The sequence below is a fragment of the Pinus tabuliformis genome, chromosome 7 (genome assembly GCF_031772625.1).
Source record: "Pinus tabuliformis cultivar Carrire ecotype Pingquan chromosome 7, CPIR1, whole genome shotgun sequence".
In the NCBI taxonomy this organism is placed as follows: Eukaryota; Viridiplantae; Streptophyta; class Pinopsida; order Pinales; family Pinaceae; genus Pinus; species Pinus tabuliformis.
In genome coordinates, this window is record NC_142293.1 from 1,184,892,211 (window position 1) to 1,184,903,661 (window position 11,451).

At 38.2% G+C, this 11,451-nt stretch overlaps 1 pseudogene; it reads right to left on the reverse strand.

Moving 5' to 3' along the window:
* Positions 1-2,891: 2,891 nt before the first annotated feature.
* On the reverse strand, positions 2,892-4,109 carry LOC149251681 (putative aarF domain-containing protein kinase At5g05200, chloroplastic pseudogene; annotated as a pseudogene).
* Positions 4,110-11,451: the final 7,342 nt, after the last annotated feature.

The following is an 11,451-nucleotide window of genomic DNA, read 5'->3' on the forward strand; positions in this document are numbered from 1 at the left end:
CGAAAGATTTTGCGTGGTGTTCGACACCAAGTCCTTTATTCACACCACGTGAATTGTACTGCAGTACCTTGAGGGTCATTATCATTATTGGTGATTCCTCTCGCGCTTGTTAACAGTTTACATCATTGACTAGTAATCAAGCGATGTCTTTCCATGTTCGACTTCAAAAACATTTCTCACATGGATCGACTTGTACTTAGAGTGAAGATCGAACGAGATTGAAGACCCCGGATCTAGTTTCATCCATCCGGGCTGCGATATATATTCAGAAAAAATAAAGACATTGAAATGTACAGCATTGCAGCACAGATAATCATCCTACCAAAAGGATGATGACTTCGTCAGAATCATCAGTCTACCGTCAGATGATTTTCTGTCCTATGTACATGAAAATGAATTTATAAAGTTGAGCATGGGAATGCCCACCTCAGCTAGATCATGAAAACAGTATGAAGATAATGTATTGTATTGTATCTTATTACAGGTCTCCTCCCCAGCATCAGAAGAACTTCGGATCCTCCTAATAAAGCATTCCACCCGATAAACGGCCTCATACTTTAGGGGGCAACTGTTATAGACATTTTTGTGCCTTACAGCTATAAGCATGAAATGTCCATAAACCAAGGGATCCTAAGTCCCTAAAGGTGTTGTTCCAGCTCCTAAAGAAACAAGGTCAACAAATTACAGCTTCTCCCAGAAGTTCTCCACCAGAAACTGCTCAAAACTAGTCAAATCAGGATCATTTCAGATGCTCCACTAGCTAGCTACGTTGCAAAGCACCCAAATACACTGGCTAGGTGCGTTGCAACGCACTTGAATGCACTACCAGGGTGCGTTGAGCGGGAAATGACAAGTGGCAGAGTCATTCCGCAAGGTGGAGAGACAATGGAAGCTTCCAGAATCTTCTCCAATGACACTTGCCTCACTGAATTCGACCAGTGATGAGTAAGAGGCTCTCAGTCTCCAAGTGGAAGCAAGAACTAACAGAGAGAAGCCACTAATCAATTCATGAGCTGACTCATCCTCTTTGCATACATCTATATATGGATCCCTCACCAAGAGATCCAGAGGCTGGAATTTTGTACATTGCAGAGAATTGTTGTTGGTTTTGTGATAGATATCAGAGTATTGGGTGATTTATGCTTTGTTGGAGGTGAAGAAGGGATTCTATGCTGGGAGGTTGATGCTGGATCAGGAATCATCGGTTGTAACTCCTCCTGGATCTTCTTGTTTTATCAATAAAACTACTTGAGTTTCTCCTACATGCTTGTATATCTGATGTGTGTTATATTTGTATGTTTAGCTTAAATCTGATCCTAAGCTTTTTATGAACATAAATCCATGTCTTTGTGTAGTTTCTCTCTTCTGTGAACTTGCAGGAACTTGGTGACGCTGGGCAAGTGAGGGAGCGGATCGGTGGAAGCTGGCAAAGAGAAGAGAGATTGGATCGAACAACTAGCGCAAGACACAGGTTGGTTCATCCTATTCATCTTCGTTTATAGTTCATAAAGGAGAATACAAGAGTAGTTTTCCCTGTTTGTTTCTGAGGTCTCTGTCACAACCCGGTGGGATAGGGTCGTTCTGAATAGACACTTTTCCCGAAAACACCAAGAGAAGCATCTTCATCGAATGTTACATCCCTGCTAATTTCATCCTTCCTTTGACCAGGAATATATATTCTATAAGCTTTAGAATTTTCACAATAACCCACAAGCGTGCCTTTCCTTTCAGTTGCCTCCAACTTGTTCCTTTTCTCCTTCGACACATGAAAATATATGGGGCATCCAAAGAAACGGAGATGGCTTATGTCGGGTTTGACACCTGTGAACACTTCTTCAAGGGTCTTGTCAACTTGTCACTGCCAAATGAGGTCAACTTGTCTTGTATTGATATGCTTCCAAAGGTGTCAAAATTCTCTTTCAAGTCGACCTGTACTTTTGTGCACATATGGGTTTCCTCCTTAAAAATACATTTTTCATTAACCTAATTAAATTCTTCCAAGGACTAGGAGGGGTCTTTGTTGATGAGGAAAACTATCCAAACGGAGGAATTTGTCCCTGAGTTGTCAAAATAACAATTTACACCAACATTACTAGAATTAGATGAGTAACACTAGAGATTTAATATATTTATTGAAAATTGTTGTTACTTATTCCTAAATATGTTCAAAAGCTTCCTTTCTTGATAAATGAAGCTCCACCTGCAAGTTACCCCAGAATGTAAATGGGAGAACTTTAGTTCATGGTAGTCACATTGACAGCGTGATATTCTAGGCTCCAAAGTTACGTGGTCTCCGAGGATCATACATTTCATTTTCATTTTACTACGGACCCCTTCAAATATTTTCACATTATTGTTCACGCATGCATGTAAATGAGACAAGCAATTATTCGGGAATAGGGATGTGGTCTTTAAATGCAATATTACAGCATAATACTCATTTGAACATGAATTTAGGGTTAGGCATTCTATCATACGGCCAGAGCTAATCTTCATAACATCTCCTCTATCATATCACAAATGATTAGATAACGTTCTTGATGTTGGATTTGGTTGGTGTACCATACTGGTTACTATGTCCATCGAACAGTAATGATTTTATTACAATGGGTTGGTTGGATAATAATACAATATTGTTAAGTTAGCGGTGGCAAACAATCCTTTGTTGTGCAGATAACTTGGGTTCACATACATAATGTTGAATGCATCGAGTCCTTGATATAACTCCAGTGGTCTCTTCAAAAAGAGCCTGTTTGGGAAGCATCGTATATTATGAAATGAAACTCCGTCGATATCTTCAGTTCGATTGCCATTCTATCTCTTCCAAACGAACTGAATTAACCTTCTCTGCATTCTTAAGATATAGTCATATGGTGAATTGGTTTGATCTTTCAAATGTTATACATTGTATTCATGTCACTGCCATAATCTCTTCGTTTAGACCCAATTGCAGTTCTATCATCTCAGGTTTGGGGCCATCAAGCGTGTATAGGGATCAAAATAGAGAAGTTGCTTGATAAGAAGTGCAAATTCACGCAGAAACGTGAGTCCATAAGCTTCACCAACGCATACCACGTCAAGAAATAAAGCATTCATTTGTTGCTTGTTGCTCATCAATGGCTACGATTGTTGATATTGTTGCACTATTTGGTCCTCTACTTGTAACAATTATAAACACAGAATCCAAATCTTGTATTGACAAATATATATTTTCCAAGTCAAGTGCAAAACTTCTAACATCTATATCATTATTCGTGGCACCCATTTGATTTAGGGAAACAGCCATTGCTTCATATTGTCCGCTTGCTATTGATGTTAAGAATATCTCCACCACAACCCATGTTTTGGGAGAGATGCGGCCAACAATACCAAGGTCATGAAAGCCAATACACCCATCACGAAGCAACCACAAATTGCCTGCATGCACATCTGCATGGAAGGTTTCACATGCAAGTAAATTCCCAAACCATATATTGAGATCAGTAATTCAGATCTTTAAGGGGAACACCATATAAAAACACTTTTTTTGTTCTAGTAGACTTTTGTTGTTGCTCGCTTTGTGAGCCCTGTAGTTTATAGGCAATCTCTGAACAACTCAATATTTGCAGCTTCCTTTCGAAAATCAACTTCTTCGAGAATTGATTCCCTTATATCTACAACAATACCTACCAGTGATGTATGGTTGATTTGAGGACTCGTAAACTCCAAAGTATGTGCAGGAAATTCAGGTTTGCAACCAGAAAATCCTCAATTCCTAGCTTTAAAACCTTAATCGCCACTTCTTCTTGAGACCCTCTTAATCTGGCACCATGGACCCGCGCGATTGAAGCTAACGCAATCGGTATCGAACCAATATATTCATAGATAATTTCTAATGGTTGCTTGAGCTCCTGTCGAAGAACAACTTCAATTTCTTGAAATGGCACTGCGCGGGTCTTGTCAAAACAGTTTTGGAATTCCTTGACATACTCTGTCAGTAAAAGAGTTGGTGTTGAAGCTGTAAATTGGCCCAATTTAATATAGGTTGCGCACATACGTTTAATCAATCGTTGTAAATAGGTAGGAGTAAGCATTCTTTGAATATTCAAATTTGATACACCAATAGTCATTTTCCTTAAGGCATACAAATCATCTTAATGGTTAAATACAAGGCATGGATATGCGATGCAACTTTCTAACTTGATGATGCAATTACCATGACGGTAAAATGCCATGAAATGCTCAAGAGCATTCAGCTTAAAGTTGCACGTTAGAGGATGCGGATCAAGTTAAAACATGGTTGGGATTTTCATTTATTGATTCGTAAATTGTCGTGGATATTTCACTTGACAGTTCGTCACAAACAAATTTGATAAAAATACATTTAAAATCTGAAATTCTACACTAACAGTTTTATTAGATTTCTAGATCTGTAGATTTATTGTTAATAGTGCATGCATGCGAATTAAAATTATGTAGAAAATATATAATGGAAAAATAAAATTTGACACAAGATATGCTTGGAAAAGCCTTTCGAAAGAAAACCCAACTAGAAGGTGAGGTCACTCCGCTCTCATTGTGTGAATGGAAATATGGTTGCGACTATAAAGAAGTATGGCATGTGGCCCGTGGACTACTACAATGCACAAATCCTCTTTGTGTGTTCTATCTCCTAACCCTCTTGACTATTTTTGCTCAGTTATGGAACAAATGCACTTGAAAGAATGGAACCCTTTTTCCTTCTAGTGGCCTGGTTATAACTAGAGGTTAGGTTTGACTACATCAACTCTTAACCAAAGTTACAATATAGACTCTTCTAGAGTCTTCTACAGAATCGTGTGGCTATCCCCTTTTTCATGAATAATATGACATGTTGTGGCATCCTCTTGAATTATGGTGGTGAAATTAGGAAGGTCAACTTCTGAGTGGCATAACTTTAACATGCGAACTTTGATTGGCGTGATTCTTACGTCGTTGGAAATGTCTTTGTGTGTGTAATAGGAAAATAAAATAGGTGTGACGTTAAAGTGGCGAAGTTTTACTCCAAAAAATTTTGTTTGATGCTTCAAAACACTTCCAGAGGGTTTCAGACCTTGTTTTGCCAAACTGGGTACCGCCGATAAATACGGTTCCGTGAGTTGTTTCCTCCACTTTTTCCACTCTTAAAGCATCGAGATGGATGACAAATAATATAATGATCCAATTTGGATCATTCATAATCATGATACTATAGAGTTTTTAAGGTGCATGAGTAAAGCAACATATGTACAAACCTTAATGCATTCTCGAGAATGTAAACCAAGATGAACTAAGGTGGGCGTAGGCATTGTGCCCTGTGAAAACATAAAAACCATAGCCTTTAATGACAACTAGGCCAGTTATGGATTTTGACCGTTTCAAGCCACAAGAATGTCATTCAAACCTTAAAAAGCAAAGGGGGGCCCAAATTTTGGATATTTAGGCTAAAAAATTTAGGGGGTATTGAAGTAGCTATAACATATGAATCACAAGGAAGCGAGAAACCAAGAAATCATTTGTAAATAAATTATAAGGGTAGCAGTATGGCAACAGGCATGTATAAGTAGAGAGCTTATACATAGGGGGAGTAGGTCCACCATCAAAAATAGGTTCCCAATCATAATAAAGTACACATTCAAAAGAGCAATAGATTAGAGAAGTGACATAAGAGGTAGAGATGACTTCAAAAGAATATGGCCAGAAGGAAGATGTACATAGCTAGAAGTATTTGCAAGAATAGAGATTATTGATACAGGGAAATTCACATGACAGAGAGCATATTCTCAAGGGGGGGATTTTGTCACAAGAAGGTCAGGTCCATAAGAAGATACAAAAAAATGTATAAAAAACAATAAGCGACCATCATTAACATATCCCTTTGCTATTAGTGTTAAAGGAGGAGAGAAATTAGACATTGAAGCAGTCAGAGGATTTTGAGAGAAAGTAGACATTGAAGGAGAGAAAGTAGATATTGAGGAAGAAAAGTAGGATCAAGCAAGAAGAGTTTTTGCAGCCAGCAGCATGACAGGACAAGTTCCCAGCAGTATGATAAGGGGAGTTCCCAGCAACATGTCAAGGGGAGTTCTGTCGATTGTTATCAATGACCATCAAAGTATGTTGGTGTTTCCATCAATGACAAAGGCGGAGATTTTTGGACATAGTGTAGTCATTATGACAACAAGTTTCATTGATGTCAAAGGGGAAGTTTAAAGAAGTAGCAATGTCATTTATGAATCAAAGGAAGCAGTATGATAGTATGATCCCTTGACAAGCTCTCATCAAAAGGATATCAAAGTGGGCTCAAGTTTATTGAGTTTTTGTTTTATTTATCATGTTCAAATGATTATATGGATGGTATGGTTTGATATTCCTCTCTAAGACCTTTCCAATGGTATATCACACTTGGTCAATCTTTTCCCATATGAAAAGTTACGTCAGTTTGGATTTGACAGCTACAATGAGGACCAAATCATCAAATTTATTTTAAAAACTCAAATTGTTAAAAGTCAAGCATCTTCAGATCGGATCTATGATCTTGTGGTGAAATCTAAGGCAAATGGCAAATGAAATTGTGCATAGTTATGATTAGATTAAAGATTAAGCGAATTTTTGAGAGTATGGCCATTGAAATTCACATTGACAATAGATGGTATCAACATGTATGAAGGTTAATGAGGACTGCTCCCTCCATGTTGGCCTAGTCTCATAGTGACACATGGCAAGAGTTTGTCAGAACCCTTGGTTGGATGCCATGTCAAACCCCCAACACATACAATTGTGATGTGGTAGCCTAAAGTGTATGCTGAGTTGGAAAATCAGGTGTGGACCAGTGGAAAACAGTGACACGTGGCAATTAGAGAGATTGCCTTAAAAAGATGATGTCGTAGTGAAGGAAGACATGGTAGGGGTTGATGACATGCAAAATGAGGATGACGTGGAAGCCCATCATGATGCCACATGGAATGTTGATATGGCATTTTTTGTTGTCTAATAGGGGAAAATCTTGGTGACAAGAGGCACCACTCAAAGATTGCCACATAGTATGTATGATTAGCATTAGGTTGTATAATGACCCCTATATCTAGGTCATATGATGTGGTCCCATGAGGCATCTTGAAGGGTGGGCCATTCCCCAAAAGGTGGCTTCCTTTCGTGTGTAAATTATGTCACACAGCTTGTGAAATATGAGGATTGTGGAAGAGTGCAGAGTAGCAAGTGAAGGATTCAAGCGACACAATTTTGGACTAAGGTGGCGCAGTTCTGGAGGTTGTAGGTTCAAAACTCTGTGTATCCTCGTGGCTCAACCTGGAGAGCATAGACATTTTGATTGTTTTCTTATGTGGAGAGTGCAGACAATTTGATTGGTAGGCCTGACACCTGGTTTTGATGTGGAGAGAGTAGAAATTTTGATTGTTCTATGACATGGAGAGCGCAAACAATTTAATTGGTAGACTTGGCCCCTAGTTGTGACGTGGAAAGCACATACAGTTTGATTGGTTTGTGACATTGAAGATGTAGACATTGATTGGTAGACCTATCCCATGGTTATGACATGGAGAGCATAGACAGTTGATTGGTAGACCTGGACCGTGGTTGTGACGTGGAGAGCGCAGACATCTCAAATAGTTGTGATGCGGAGAGTGATCTTAACTTAATGCATGATCTTTTAAAGTGACCTGGCTTGTAAAAATGTTAAAGTGTGAATGATAAAACTCAAACCAACCATTAACTCAAATCAAGCATGAAAATACTTTAAATAAGTTGCAATTTAAAACAAAATGTAAAATATCGAGACAAGAAGAAAATCGACACAAAAACAATTGATAATAGAGTTCATCTAGTGTGGATTTATTGCCACCAAGGGAGTGGCCTCTTTATTATTCTACCCAAAATCGCAATTACAAAAGCCAAAATGCCTCCAAAGACCTACCACAAAACTGAGCTCTTTGCTACCAAGAAGTGGCCTCCAAAATGCCACCAAAACCCTCCTTTGGTTGCTACAAGAACAAGCTCTCAAAACTTTACTTACACAAAAGTATACATAGGCCAAAAATATGACTTACAAACTCTTGGCCAATAAACTTCACAACCCAAACTCTTATGGTTCAATGGCCAAAACCCCGTCATTTATATAACATTGGCCTATTATAAAAATAGTGTGTATTTATGGTTCTTGTTACAACCATATTGCATGCATGGGATACTGTTTTAATAACCCTACAATATATTACAATTGATGCCTATATAAAAGCTTTATTAAAAATTATATGTTATAGTTTGGCGGCAATGTAATAGCCATATGATAAATATGGCATATGGTTGAATTTTGTTATAACAAACAACACACACACACACACACATATATAACAAAGTTTATATATATATATATATGTATGTATGTATGTATGTATGTATGTATGTATGTATAAGCTTTGTTATAACCGTGTATACCATAACTGAGCGAAGATTATAACAACCATACTATATATATGGCTTGTTGACCAACATATAAAATATAACCACCAACCATAATATGGGACTTGGCATACATCGTTGTTCATGGGATATAATAAAACCATCAACGCTTATAACATAACCAACATATATTTTGTCCACGGTTTGTCTTTATATCTATATATATATATATATATATATATATATATATATATATATATATATATAGATAGATAGATACACACACACACACACATATATATACACACTTTGTTATAACCATGTATACCATAACTCGGCGGACATTATAACGACCATACTATATATATGGCATGTTGACCAACGTATACAATAAACCACCAAACACAATATCGGACTTGGCATATATCATTGTTCATGCAATATAATAAAACCCTCGATGCTTATAACATAACCAACATATAATATGTCCACGGTTTGTCCAATCAACTTGGTTCATATGTCTACCATTATCGGCGGATGTCGGGTACAAACAATGGAGTTGTTGTTAGTTACACAAGGCCAAGTCGCGACCTTCCCTTTTTGGTTATATGAATATACACCATATTAATTGTTAGTGTTCCGAAGGTTAAGAGTTTCAAATCCCATCACGTGCAATGATCATTTGAATAGAAATTTTACCACTGGCTCATGGCCAGGTGGGGCCATATAATAGGGCCATGTGGTGCCCATTCATTGGCCCATGTGTCATGCATCCAATAGGCCATATGGTAGGTATTGCACCTGCCAAATGTCAGTGTTTTATTTCACCATGTGTCAACTCCCAGACGTGACACTTGCCAACTCTTAAACATGCCACGTGTCGCCTTGGCTTTGACTTTGACTTTCTACCCACTATCGCAAAACTTCAAACTCCAATAACTTTTATATACGAAGTCAGATTGATGCAATTCAAATTGTATTCGAATCGTCTTATCAAGCTCTACATAATATCACTACTCTTTCTTGAATCCAAATATTTTGAATACTAGGCCTTCTTCAATCCTCCTCACTATGAGGCTTTTGGACCTCCAAAAGGTTCTTATTTGGATGTTAAGTGTGGGATCTTCCACCCCACTTTTCCAGTGTATGTCCACCATATTTTGTGCAATAGGCTCATAAAAAAAGTTGTACAATAATTATGACAACTAAAATCACAATGTTAGCCATTTACAATTTCCCACATCCTCCTGCATGTGTTACTTCAGCCACTGTCCATGTAATACACATAAGCAACCTTGACAAATACAAAGATGCTAATAACAATGAACTAACATGTTTGATCCTTTTGACACATTCCTACAACAAATTTCCATGCTCTAGAACACCTGCATTTTCCACCTTTGCAAATATGAGCAAAAAGGTCTTACTTGCATTGATGAGCCTCTTCAACTGCCCTGCGGTCACCAGTGAAGAATCATCCTTCATTTGATGAGCTTGGATGATATACTCTATTTCGTTCTTGAAAAGGTGATATATGTTGCCTTCATGTAGTAGATATCCTTCATGTTGAACAAATAAGGACTTCCAAGCACAATTCCACAAATATCCAATAGAACCACATCTAGTTCAACTTCATCCACAAATTTAGATGTAATAGCAAACCTAAGCTTACACTTTTCAGTCACCTACAACTTAGTGTCGTTACATACCCATCCAAGTGGATAAGGTTTAGGATGCGGTGTTGTTTCCAAATTCAACTTCTTAATAAATACCTCGGATATCATATTAGCTTGAGATCCAATGTCAAACAAAGTATCTAATTGTACATGCTTACTTAGCACCTTGATGTGAAAGAGTTCATTCATCTTCCTTGTCGAAATTGAAGATGGAATAGAAGAACTAGAACCAACACGTGAAGACGATATACCTTTCAAACCCATAGTTGTGATTCGTGCCTCATTGCGAGAATCTGATCCCAAATCTTGTTTGACTATTGCTACCACCTTTTGCTTACCCTTCCTATCTCAGAACCACTTAGGCCTCAATTATGACAATGATGTTGGTAATTGACAACTAATTAATGTAAATTTGGGTAAATTGTATTAGTTATTGACAAGTTAGTTTCATACTGAATCAATAGTTATGTAACTAAGGAGGCTCATATTTAAAACTGATGAATGCTCGAAATATTGTAAGGAGAATAATTTATTGATTGAATAGAAGTTCCAATCCCTTGCCCCGTGGATGTTTCCTTGACACCCTGTCAGGGTTTTACCATGTAAATATTGAGTTTTACTTGTGTGGTTGTATTCAGTTTCTTTTTCCTTTCTTGTTTGATAACCTCCTCTAACTACAAATGGTATCAGAGCAAGTTTGAGTTGAGTTGGAGGCGAATGCTGGTGAAAGAAAATCAAAGTTGCGTGATCATCTTTGGAGGCGATTGCAGATTATAATTTTTTGAAGGTCGTCAAGGAGGGCACCACTGCTGCGTCGTTGCTGGAAGAGCTTGCCGCCAGAGGGAGTCGTCGAGGAGTGCTGCTGCGTACCACTGACTTGTCCAGAGACGTGGAACAGAGCTCTCTACTCCAGGAGTGTTGTTGTATACCCATCAGAGGTTGTGTGCTGGTTGCCTATGCATGCTGTCGAGGAAGCCAGAGTCGTCAAGTGTTGGACCAGAGTCGTGTCCTCTGCGTGCTGCCTGTCATGTTGCTCGAAGAGCCTGCCGCTAGAGGAGAAGAGCTTTCCCTCTGCGTGCTGCCAGAGCCGTTTGCTCTCTACATGCTGCCACAGCCTGCGTGTTGCTGCCGCCGAAGACATCTGCGTGCTGCCAGAGCCATTTTCTCTCTGTGTGCTAGTCTCTCTACGTCTGCGTTGACCAGAGCAAGGAAACCAGAAATTGAAAAAACCACTGGTATTTTTTTCAAATCTATTGAAGGGTTTTTTATTTATAAAAAAAAGGAGGAAATTTTTTTTTTTTTCTGGAAGAGTTACAGAAAAATCTAAATAGGGATTTTTTGTATTTAAAAAAAAAACTCAGAA